General features: G+C 37.2%; 1 protein-coding gene across 6 annotated transcripts in view; it reads left to right on the forward strand.

The window, feature by feature from the left end:
• Cdh18 (cadherin 18) overlaps positions 1–13,276 on the forward strand; it is a 769,132-nt gene that overhangs the window by 417,622 nt on the left and 338,234 nt on the right. For 2 of the 6 annotated variants that reach the window (XM_013349758.2, XM_013349759.2), the window contains exon 1: positions 4,432–4,660. The exons of 2 other annotated variants lie outside the window; for them this stretch is intronic. The gene's annotated coding sequence lies outside the window, so the exon portion shown is untranslated. Of the gene's footprint in view, positions 1–4,431; positions 4,661–13,276 lie in introns of those variants that run through there. 2 more of the 6 variants (XM_026783737.1, XM_005356653.3) reach the window with 1 other exon arrangement.

The raw sequence follows: 13,276 nt of genomic DNA on the forward strand, positions 1-13,276 counted from the left end.
TATGTTATCCATAAAAACTCTCAAGAGTGATTTAGAATTTTATATACATTAAATCCAAGTAAAATGAATTTACTGGTTGATATTTTTATGTAGAAAGGAAATACTCTGTTTTAGCCATAATTTATGTATGCTTACTTGTAAGGTTCTTCATGGATATCTTTCTTTTTGCTTTAGTGCATTATTATTGACCTATTAACCCATATTTTAATCTGAAGTGCCAAAGTGAGTCAAGATTAACTTTATTAGGTAAACTGTAATAAGAAAAGTGAAGGTCCTATTTTATTTATTCTTTGATTATTTCACATACGAATACCATGTATTTTGATAATATTCACTTCTTACTACCCATCCCTTCTCCTCCCCAACGCCTCCCAGTTGCTTTCCTTTGTTAAAAAGAATTATCCCGCTAACTGTGCTTCGTGACACACTAGTATGTGTATGACTATAGAGGCATCTTCTCAATTGTCACAGTCCAGCAGCAATCAACTACCAGTGGATCTTCTGCTATGGATAGGGTCAGTCTCTCAAACGTTCTTTACCCATACATGTTGTAACATTGGCTGGTTTGATGGTGAGCAGGGCTCTGCTCTTGATACCAGCTGTTCTGAGATTGTGGGTCAACAAACCAGCCCTGTCACATCTGCAGGAAACCATCTCAAAGCAGTCCAATTCATTCACACACATTCTGGACCTCTTCTGTGATGCTTCCTGCTCTCACCACAAGATAGATAGTGTGATATATTTCCACTTGTACAGGCTTTCTCTCACATTGTTTTAACCAAAAGTATTAAAAAAAATACATTTTTGCTAACTGAAGCAATAATGTTTCTTATTTTTCCCACTTAAAATTAAACAATTGATTGCATATTATTATTATTTGGAAATTATTTCAGGTGGTTAATATTCTAATTTGATAAAATGTGAAGGCCTTTTCACAACACATATCAATACGAAAACTGTATACTTAACCATATGCATTGGTTCATGAGACAACTCAATAAAGACATTCAATAATGAACCAGTTTTCCATCCTTGTTCCCTTTCCCTTGACCCTTCCTACTGTTGAATTACAAGATGTAGGAGTATCTACATACATTTTTACAATCTTGTTTCATTTATATTTGAATATATAATAATCCTAATTTTTCACAGTAAAACTAAGCGTGTGACGGCATCAAAAGTGACAATTTTCAGAGTTTCTCTCTCGAATGCTTCAGCGTTTAGCACTAAATTTTGCCTTTCTAGTTTCTGTAGTCTGCCCAGCATCAATCTCGTGTTGGATGCTTCTCTGCCACCAGCTAAAATGATTCTTATAACTCTTTCAAGGTAACAAAGGAAGGGCTCAGGATGAAAAATGCTCATGCTTTCAGGTTCAAAGATTAGCTCCATAATAAATTTTGTTGACTGAAATACATGTCTATTCCTTTCAACTAATCTTCAAAATAAAAAAGAAAATGATCAACTGTTTACTACCTGGCCTTCCCCAGGGAACCTTGACCAAATTAGTCCATGTATTGTCTTCTTTGATGCCTGAGAACACACCCCATGTACTAGGTGCTCAGCGGGCTCACTTTCCTATTGCTGGAGAAAGTTGGCACCTGTTCAGAGCATCAAACTTTTAAAGCCACTTATGTACACTGCACATTTTATCGTGGGGTTTGGAGAGTGCCTTCAGCCCTTAGACTGAGTGCAGTCATTGATACAAATCATTCCTCAATGAATAGATTTGTTTCAGAGCAACAAAGTGTCTGTTTGGCAGTTCTGAGCAAGTCCATGTAGACTCATACAATGTGTCTAGATTCTATTCGGTTGCTGTGGTCATAGTAATGGAAAACCACAAGGGTGTTAATAAAACCTTGTTTTGTTTTTAACAAACATTTTAATTTCAATATACTAGAAGCAAAGTTGGCCTTTTCCTGAAAATGCTATGGTGTGAAATATTAAAATTAAGCTACACTTAATTTTCTGAAATCACATGCTCCTCAGGACAACCCCTTCCCATATTCATCAGTGCCTTAGTACCAGAGCAAGACATGATCTTAACTCTGTTTTATATATTTTTTAAAGAATCAAAAATATCTTAGTCTGTATAATTCTACTTATAAGTATATTTTTAAGGCTGACCATACATTGAAGTAAAATCATACAGAGTGAGCCGTTATATATATGTGGAGATGGAGAGATAATTCAAAGTTTAAGAGCACTGTCTGTTCTTTCAAAGGTCCTGAGTTCAATTCCCAGCAACCACATGGTAGCTTACAACCATCTATTATAGGATTTGGTGCCCTCTTGAGGAAGAAACCTGATCAGTTGTCTCCATCAATTTAGACCATGAAACCCAATACGGACAAGTTCAGCAGAGCCATCATATATGGGCTGCCCATGCATGCTTTAGCATTGCCAGAGCATAAATTTCAGTTTCACAAATTCATATATAAATATATATGATTATAACCTGCTATATATACATCACATATATAAGTACATTGTGTATGTAATATGTCTGTGTGTGTTCATCAAAAATTAGTGAAAAGAAAAAGAGTCCATGGACTTGAAAGAGAGCATAAATTGTATAAGAGATTGTGGGCCAAGAGGTATGGGTAAAACAATGTAACTACATCACAATCTCAGAATTTTAAGAAATATTTTTCAATAATAAATTAGGACACAATGTAAAGAAAACCCTCCATGTCTATTGGGGGACACAAGGGAGAGAATAGCCAAAGCCTGGAAGAGCACCGAGTCATTATTCTGACACTGTTGCTTATTCACTACTTCCCCCAACAACTGTAAATGTTGGTAATTTCCATATTTTAATTGACTTCTTCCATCTTTCTTAGGAGCAACTAAGCACCACAATGTGCCATGCTTTCACAATGAGTAACTGAATGGCAGCATTTCCATCACCGTTTGTTTGTTTGCTTGATTCAACACATCAACCTCCAAATGAACGGAAATGGCTCTGCTAGCCACATACTCCAGTGAGATAAAGACAGTCAAATATAAAGAAGTGGATGCTAAGCATTCCCTCTGCCGCGCTTTAAAAGTAATATCCCTTATCTTATCTTCTCAAATGACCTTTCTCAATGCAGAAAAAAGACCAAATAAGAAGGGACTGCTACAAGTTAAGTAACCTTTGTCAAACACTTACCATGATTTAGTAATAATTGCCTCGATATTTTTACCGACTCTTCACAAAGAAGGCTTTTGGAAAGGACTACTTTCCCGATATTGAAGAAGTCGCTTGAGAGCCAGGGATGCCATATTCATCCCTATGGACATCAGGAGGAAGAGACCAACCTTACTCCACACCCAGGACATTAGCAAACCTGAATCCTTTTCACACTCCCTCTGTTAAGCCTGAGTGATCTTTCCTCCTCTAAAGCGCAAAAGGGGGTCACTTGTAGGTTTAACATATATGTATCCAAAGGAATGCTAGTCTCTTGGTATTTGTAATGATGGACAATGTTTTGTCAGTTTTAATATCCCTGCCAGGAAACTCTTGGAATAGTCATTCAATTTAGAAAGAAAAACAAAACAAAACAAAGCCAACAAACAAACACAACAAAAAAAAAACCCCACCCGTACTTGTTTACTATGATGCCTCAAATGAGATGCAAGGTGCTATTGGTGGGCGAGTGTGGGTGACTTCCTGCTGGGAGAAAGTACCTAAGCTGCTTCAGCTGTTCTCATCAATTTTGAAAACAGCCAATCAGGCCTGAAATCCCTGTTATCATAAGCTGTGTACGTTACAAATCGTTGTAATTTATTCAGGAGTCAGAAGGGGTGAGAAGTTCATGCTTGGCTTAGTTCTTCTGGCACTAGGAAGAGGTAAGGAAGGCACTGCAGTCCTATGAATCTTCACAAATAAAACGCTGACCTCCAAGAGGAAGCTCCATCTAATATAAACCGTACAGGCTTTGAGTACTTGGGGTAAGGCATAAAAGGACATCTCTCAGGCTAAACCGCTGGACTTCCTCAGTACTACGAATCGCTGATGGATGAGCTAGCAGTTGAATGTTTAGCAGGCTGTGACGACTTTGCACGGGAATATGAAAATTTATTATCAGCTTGCCACATCAGCGCTTACCCTGGCTGCCTCTGCTCTTTCCCTTTACTGTAAACTCCCACTCCCTCTGACAGCCACCCCCTCCCTCTGCCCCTACTTTCCTACCCCCCCCCCCCCCCCGCAGAGAACTGCTGGTCTAAACTGTCACAGTCCTGGCCGTCAATTTTCAAGAGCACAGGATTTTTTGTTTTGTTTTGTTTGTGTGTTGAAATGATTTTTTTTCACCTTACTGCTTTCTGTGTGACCTTGTCTATGGGACAGGAAGGGTAGTAGTGCAGCCCCAAAAGTATGCACGCTGGGGTGTGGGAGAAGGAGGCAAAAAGGGGAAGGGAGTAGAGGGAGAGTCAGAGAGCAGAGGAAGGAGGAGAGACTGCGAGAGCCGAGCATCAGGCCGACAAGCGCTGCCAGCCAATCAGAGGCACGCTCAGGAGCTGCAGAGACCCAGCCTGGGAGCCTGGGGCTGGAGGTGCGCGCAGCCCAGCCAGGGCTCTCCGAGGACCGCGAGCAGCCGTGCCCAGAGCTCTGAGAAGGTCCCCCCTCCGCTTCTCATAAATTAAGTTTCTTTCCACCAGTTAGGGCAAGTCAGCCAAGGTAAGGTTTCAATACATCACACTTTACTCTGTCGTGACATTCAGATTTTTATACAATGGGACTGCTTACCCAGTTCGGAGTGAAACAGTATTGGTGAAAATCTTCCTCCTGGATGCTTTTCACAGGGTGCTGTGCTAATGGGAAAGTTGCAGCCCGCAGCCTTGCCGCTTGTATAAATTTGTGTTTCTTATGTCGGAATGCTGCTCTAGAGCCTCTGGAATGTGAAGCTTCTGATATAGCTGATTTTGTGGAGATGTTGGTTTGTGGATGTGCTGTTATCTGCCTTGCTCCTGAAGAAGTTGGAAGGGGACTCTGCCAGGCGCATTGGAATACTGAGGGCATGCGATTAAGCAGCATTTATGTCTATCTATAAAAGTGCGATCCGCGTGATCAGAATCAAACAGGGATGTTGCAGTCAGATTTTCCACAGAGCTTTTTAATTATTGTCTTTCCAGTATCTTTAAAATTACGTGGCATCTCTGCACTGGAATTGCTGCAGGAAGAGCCTTTCTGTTTTGTTTTGCCTTTTTTTTTTAATTTTTAATTTTTTAATTTTTAGAAATTTGTTTGCTTTTCCTTTTTTTTTTTTACTTCATAAATGTCTTTCATACCTGTTTATGGAAGCCTAAGGTGAAACTTTTATGTTTTATAAAGGGCACAGTAATGATGCCGGGAGAGAAAGAAGCCTGCTGGCTGCTGTGATCACTAGCTAGTTCATTTGGTGTCTGCCTCTGTATCTTAACTCTCAGGCATTGCCTTAACTTCCTACACTTGCTTTGTTCTGAGTGTGGAAATCCTCAGATTTTGTCTTTGTTTCCACATCTGAACAGCAAGGGAGATCACGTCTGTACTTGCATGTGAGTGTGCTGTGCATGCAGATGTTGAATCAGGCAAATCCTTTCTATGTAACAGGTGAAAACAGAATTTTACTAGTTAGGGATATGGAGATGTCCTTAACTCTGTTATCTGTTACATTAAATAAACCTTATGCTTGATCCAAGCTAAGTGTTCCCTTATGTTTTTTAGACTGGAAACTGAGAAAAATAAGAGTATTAGAGAAAATAGTCTGCTTTCTGGTGTGCTCAGGTGATGGCAAGTCTGCTTTGAGACCAGAGAGATCAGAGAAAGATCTTGTTATGCAGCCAAAAACCTAACTCTATACTCTGCTTGCGTTTTCCAATCTTTATCTTTCATTCTGGTATCACCCACAGATGTTAAACACAGGGGGCTGCCCGTCTTCAATAACTGTTCTCTGTCTCAGTGCATAGTCTCCTCAAAGACTATATTCAGTCCTGAATCAAGAGTGTGAATTGCAGAGTAGATCTTGAACATACCTGGTAAGATGTGGGAGGAGGAAGCAGAATATGATACTAGAAGAGAGTCTGTTCTGTAGCATTCTGGTCTGGTCCAAGCTCCAATTATTATTGCAGTTTCTTTCAAGCTTCCTGGTATATATTTGATTCTATATTTACAGCTAATGAATTAACCTAGAGTCAGGACCCAATTCATTCACTCTAGATGGTATTCACTTAATGGGTTCTGGTCAATAATTACTTTACGCATTATAGTTTCAGTGTTTTTCAACACAGAGTGCTAACTTAAGGAAACAAATAGACAATGATGCTAATGGCCTGTATTGATTGGCTACCTGAAAACAAGGATTGGTACAAAATGAAAAAAAAAAAAAGCTATTTCAAATGCAGTAGAAATGCTCAGCAGAAATAGGCCAATAGCAGAGGAGAATAAGACAGAAGAAATGTGGTGGGAACTCTCCTTCAAGCAATGACTGGCACACTCTGAGTATGATTATCTATAGCAGTTGCAAGCATAGGCAACAGCTTCTCTGACACTTAGATTTCATATTGTGCAAACTGATGATTATTATTACTCCTATGACCTTTGCTAAAATGGATATGGGGAAATGATTGGAGATTTAATTCTACAACATTATGAAATTTTAAACAAAGTGTGTTTCATAAACTAAACATAAAGGGTTTGTTTTTGTTTGCTCCTAGGAATATGACTGTTAGGCTTTGAATCCGTCTCTGTGGCCCAATTTATATAAACTGCATTCTTAGAAAATTTGTGGTTTTTCTCCTCTGAATTTGACTTATGGGTGGTTAGGAGTTGAAACCATCCCTTATGTACTTTTAAACTCAATGTAGTGACATTTAAATATGTGTGTACTATGCAGCATATTGAAAATATTGAGGATAAACTTTCACTTATCCTGAATAAGTTAATTGGGGTAGTATAGTCCATGGAAGAGTACAGGCATTGGAAGCTAAAACTATTGTGTATGATGCTCCCTATACTTATTTAGAAAATGACAGTAAGTATACCAGTGAGCTAGAAAAACTATTGATGTGTTTCAGTCTGGGTGCTCTGCCTATTAATTCTCTAATCACTTTGAAAATGAATGGATTTCAAGTTGTACATTTCCAATGAGCCCTTAGCGCATTATTCTTGGACACTGTCATGACACCATTCTCATTTTTTCTATAAATTAAAAGACTGACACTATAATGTCCTATGCTAAAATAGAGGAGGGGAGAGGGAGAACACTGAAGAATCAGTTTACGTGTTGGGATTACAGTAGATGTTCCTTCAATTTGGTATTTTTTAGATGATCCATTAAAAATTAATATTCTCATAGCAGACTGTTTCTGTTCTCCATTTTCATTGCTTGGGGTGAAATGTTTGGTATGTATATATTTGGAGGTGATGTTCAGTCTAGTAGTTCTGGATGCTTGGTGTGCTTTTGAGCATTCAAACCACTGTACATAATAGGATAAAACTTTTATTTTAAAGTAAGTTTTCATTGGTAGTTACAAGTAGCATACTAGGAAAGTACTGAGTACCATGATTTGAAGATGGGACAGAGGTTGCATGCTCCAGACAGCGCTGCACGACATGTGAACTCTCTGTCATATATTTTTCCCCAATTTTCAACATGAGCAAAAATCAAACATACTGATATGCTCGGTTGTTATCTGTAAGGATTCAAGGCATTATTGTTATAATATCATAAATCAGTGTCCTTAAAATCTTGTTTGCCTAGGGGTATTTTGGAATGCTGCCTTCAAATTGGATGGTTGATAAAACTCATCCACTAGAAAGGTTAGTATTTTCTCTTCAAATAGTGTTCATTCATGAAGCACATCTTTAATATGAAATGTGCAATTTAAAGTTAGATATAAATTTTCGCTTGTTTTATGTTTCTACTCTCATATATGCCATAGTCAAAGTCCCTATGCAGAATTAAAAGTTCATAGATATGTGACCTGGTATTTATTTTTCAAAAGTAAGTGTTGAGAGCTTTCAAGATGACTCACTGTACAAGAATGAATGCTGGAATTTGTGTCCCAAAAATTTTTAGGCAAAATTGTAGCAGATGCACTGGTTGGTTGTAACACTTGCTCTTTTATGCAGACAAGGATCCAGTTAAGCTAACCAAAATTTGCAAGATACTGGTCCATTGAGATGTCCTTCCTCAATATATAGAGTGGAGATCAATTGCAGAAAACACCTAGCATCAACTTTGGGTCATTTTCATTCTAGAGTATTCATATACATGTGCACCTGCATACATGTATGTAAACACTCATATACAAACTTACACACACACACATGAAAAGAAACTGCCATCATTAACTCAGGAATACTTAGAATTAATTGTGAAATGATAAATTAAGATAGATATACATAAACCATTATAAATTTAAATGTAAATGTAAAGAAAGCCTGTCTTAACCTCTCCCTTCCCACAAAAAAAAGAATATGAATGTGTGTTGACTACTAAGAGCCCTGTGTTCCTTTACAATTGGGCATTATATATTACTACTTTATTGAGCAATTTCTTCCCTTTAGTTTATGTTTCTTCCTTCCCTTTCCTTTTTCCAAGAAATCTCACATATTGCAACCAACTCCCCTATAAATCCATGACTTCTTCATACACTGGTTTTGCATGCAGATTGTATATGTATATATAGGCTACCTTTATATAACCCATATAATGTAAATTGTACGATTAATCATTTAGTACTGATAAATGACTAGTGTGGTCTTCCCTGGGGATAAACACCTTCCTTGCTCCCACAATTTTCAGTGGTCTATGGTTTTTATATGTTGTTGAGTTTCATGGCCCTTTCCCCTTCTACTTTGGCATGACCATTGGCAACATTTTTATTTAGCGCATGTGTGGGCATCATATTCATGGGGCTTTATGGTGATAGCTTATACTATTACCTGGAGATACAAACTCACAGGAAAATCATGATCTACTGACACTTAGAATATATCAGTTCCCTCTTAGGCAATAATATTTTGTAGATGTATCTACCAGTTCAGAGTTCCACAGCTCTGAATTTTGAATGGTGTGGTTCTCTGTAGTGATCTCAGTCTGTTGCAAAGAAAAATTTTCTCAATTAGATAGTAAGGGTTCACTTGCCTGTGGATACAAGGACAAATATTTATAGTTGTTAGGGTATGCATTGGTTTAGTACATTGGTAGTTGTAGATTCTCCAACAATGACCACGACTTCACCACACACTGAGTAGTTATTAGCCATGTTTCCAGTACCAGGAGTGGTTTCCCTTTCATTGAGCATGTCTCATGTCCCTTTACATAGATATTGTTTAGTGACAAGATATACATGCCACTACTGCAACCTCATGATATCCTGTCATGTATATTTTTAATATAGTCTGTGGGCATCATACCAGGGTAGAACTGTTAGTGGCCTCGCTTTTTGGAAGCTTTCATGGTACTTTCTGTTTTCATGAAGGCTTGTTCTCATGTGAGTTCTAGAACAGAGGTCTCTGGTCCTATTTCTAAAGTACATGATGTCTGCAGCAATGAAGATGTAACATTAGCCTCTGAGGGGTAACCAAAGGCAACAGCAACCGACTATACATTTTGAGAGAATTGGGACAGCCCTAGCCTATAATTCAAAGCAGGACAAGGACCCCAATATGTTTGACTTTATCATTGGAGACAGTTGCTGATAGCTTTGTATTATTATTATTAGAGTAGTTTTAGGTTGGTATATATCTCTACGTTGATTCTTCCATATTATTGCATAGTTACACTATCATTCTTTACCCAGTTACATATTAAAATACTTTATTGGAGATTAAAAGGAAGGCCAGTACAAAATAAATAAAGTAATGTATCAGTGCTGAAATTGTTTTGATTAGATGCATTTGTGAAATAGCAAGATACATACAGGAAATTGAACAGATGGGTGTCCAAGTAAAGCTTGTAGACAATTAACAATTGCCCCTCCCTTTGAAAGCATGTGCAGATGTTACTTTTGTGTGTAAGGTTTTGATGTGTAGATTTTCTTTTTTGATAGGCTAAAAGAATTTATGGATATCTTGGTAAACAAAGCTAACTGGATAATGAATAATACCCAAAAGTGTTCAATCAAGCTGTTTACTATAGTGCATAGAAGAGTATGATCAATAATAATACTGGCAATTCAAGATTGTACCTACACCATGTAAAGGATGTGAAACTATGTTTAAAAAATAAAGACAGCTCAAGTTTTCCGGTTCCAACCACTAGAGGGGAGGGGGCTGGAGAAATGGCTCAGTGGTTAAGAGCACTGACTGCTCTTCCAGAGGTCCTGAGTTCAATTTCCAGCAACCACATGGTGGCTCACAACCATCTGTAATGAGACCTGGCGCCCCCTTCTGGCATGCGGGCACACATGGAAGGAATGCTGTACACATAAGAAATAAATAAATCTAAAAAAAAAAACAACAACAACAACCAACCACTAGAGGGGATTTAAACAATCATTACATTGTAAATGGGAGAATTTTCACATCAACTTTGATATTTTGAACTAATCTATGATTATTTGTATCTCACATGAAACATAATTAGAAGACATTGGAAGCTTACTGTATAATTTTTTCAATTTACCTGAAATCAGCATTCTTGTAGATCAATATACCTATCAAGGTTTAAACACAGAGTCATTGATTTCCTATAAATATTTGTGGTGGTATTTAACTATTTAAACTATTATCATAATGAACACTGAACTCAGTGTGGTATGAGTATGATGAAATTATAATTTACATTTAAAATGTGTAGAAGTGAATTATTTTACAAGTTTTTTTTTTTTAAAGCACAATGTCTTTCTAGAAAAGGAAAGCTAACTTCCTTTTCGTTGACCTGCTGGAACTTGTCCTGATGCCTCAGGGCTGTAATTAATACCTGCTGGAGTCCGACATGGGTCCATTGCTGTGAAGTCATGGCAAACCTGTACCATAGAGACACTTTCTAAAACATAAAACAAAACAAACAAACAAAAATAACAAACAACCAAAATCAAAAGAAAGCAAAAACACTCCCCTAAAAAATATGAAGTAATGGAAAATGTGAAAGGGGACAAAATGAACAAAACTAATTTAAGTATTTTAATAAATATCACTAATTATATATATATATGAAATAGAAAATAGCATCATAAACCTTATATATATTCTTATGTACTGAGATTTAAAGTTCTTTTTAACAAAAATCCATTGTGTTAACAGATGAATTGAAACAATTACATGTTTCTGTTCTTTTTTTGTTGTTTATTAGTTTTGCTTTCTAAGCATATGCAGTTAACTGTGTCTGTCTTTAATAAACATGACAAAATTTGAATGAACAATGACGGTGTGCAAAAATGACACATTAGTCATCTCTCTTTTTCTGGTTTTATAGAATATCTTGTTTTTAGGGAGTGGCTTCATTTGAACTCAAGATACCTGAGAAAACCTGTGTGATTGAGTTTGGAAAAGAAGCCTAATTCCCAATGCTGTTACAATTTTGTCTTTTGGTGGCTAATTCTTCTCTGAGAAACTAATCATGTTTCCAAAAGCAAAAGCAAAGCCTACTAAATATTTACTTACATTTTATGATACTACACATTAAGTTATAAATCTGTATCTTTAATTAAACAAGTTACAGTCTGATGGGAGTTGTAGTTAAGAAGACTATAATGAGCATTTTATGGTCCTAGAAAAATTATATGAAGAAGAAATAAAAGCGATATGGGAACACAAGTTTAAAGAGGTAGATAGTGGCTAGGCATTTTATCTACTATGACTATGAAGCCCTCACTAAAAATAATACTTTTAATAAAATCTTCCAAAAATTGTGACTATGGATGAGAGTAATTTCTGTGGAGTCACATTCCATGGACAGTGAGAAACGCAAACGTCTTGGGGCAAAAGAACACCTGCCCTGTTTAAAGATCAGTCTGGTCAGCAGAGGCTGAAGAAACAGCTATGGAGAGAAAGTCTGGAGGCATCTTCAAAATTCAGGTGTTAAAGTTTTAATTCCCAAGAAAAGATGCTGAGAAAGGAGATGAAATCTAAGAATTTTAGGCCAAATGAGCCACACTTATGAATGGATTAAGGTTCTAATTTGAAACATAATTGGCATGGTGGCTCAAAAAGAGACTTGAAAATTTGGGAGGGTGAAGTAGGAGGCCTGCATGTTTGAGGCCAGTCTAGTCTATAACGTAAAGTCGTGTCTCAAACAGAACATATAAAACAAATAAATCTAAACAACAAAAATCAAATCACAGACAAACAAGCATCCAGGAATTGGCTTTCTCCTTTTTCTTTGAGCTGTATTTTAGATTCTCACATTCCTTATCCGAAAGGAAACGTGTTTATTCTTTTTCCCATCGGAGACATTTGGATGTAGATGAATAAAAGAACCACAAATCATAGAAGGAAACAGAGTGTAACAACAGCCGAAGCCACACATGCTGGTCTGGAAGATTAGTGTTAGGAATTTGGAGTCTTCCTAGGGGAGCTGGGACAGCAGTCGAAAGTTCTGAGTAGAAAAGTGACATTATCTGTCATATATTTCTACAAGAAACACCACAGACTCTGTTGAAGTTACACTGTAGAGGAACAAGGACAAAAACAAGAAGCCAGTGACAGATGTATTCTGATTTCTGAGAAGGTATGATGATGCCTAACAGCCAAGTGACAGAGAAGAAACAGGGAAAGGTTGGATTCTATATTTACATTAATAAAAAAGCTGGAAAGATTTGATGTTGAAAAATGCATATACAAATGTATTGGAGAGAACACGAAAAATAACAAATGTTGTGTCCTAAAAAGAAAAAAATATAATTAATATAGCTTTTATTATAAGCAAGTTTTATAATAAGAGGAGAAAGAAGAGAGAAAGCTAAAACAGTACTTTATAATCTAAAGCATGAGGTATCCAAGATGGGCATCTATGTCTTCTCTGAAAGCAAAATCACAGGAGATTTGTGTGTGCAGACACCAGAGTAGAAATTATGGTTAGTGGAATGCAGTTAAAAGAAGAAGAGTAATGCTGAAGAAAAGATGTAAAAACAAGTCCATCAACTTGGAGAAATGTAGACTCAGGTTAGGAAGACTGATGGGAACTAAACTGGATAAAAGGATGTGTCTGCAGGGAGTAGAGAGTCTTAGAAATCCTGGAGAAGATAGATCTCTTTAAAAGATTATTGTTTACCGGGCAGTGGTGGTGCACGCCTTTAATCCCAGCACTCGGGAGGCAGAGGCAGGCGGATCTCTGTGAGTTCGAGACCAGCCTGGTCTACAGAGCTA

This window comes from Microtus ochrogaster, chromosome 19, assembly GCF_000317375.1.
Source record: "Microtus ochrogaster isolate Prairie Vole_2 chromosome 19, MicOch1.0, whole genome shotgun sequence".
NCBI lineage: Eukaryota > Metazoa > Chordata > Mammalia > Rodentia > Cricetidae > Microtus > Microtus ochrogaster.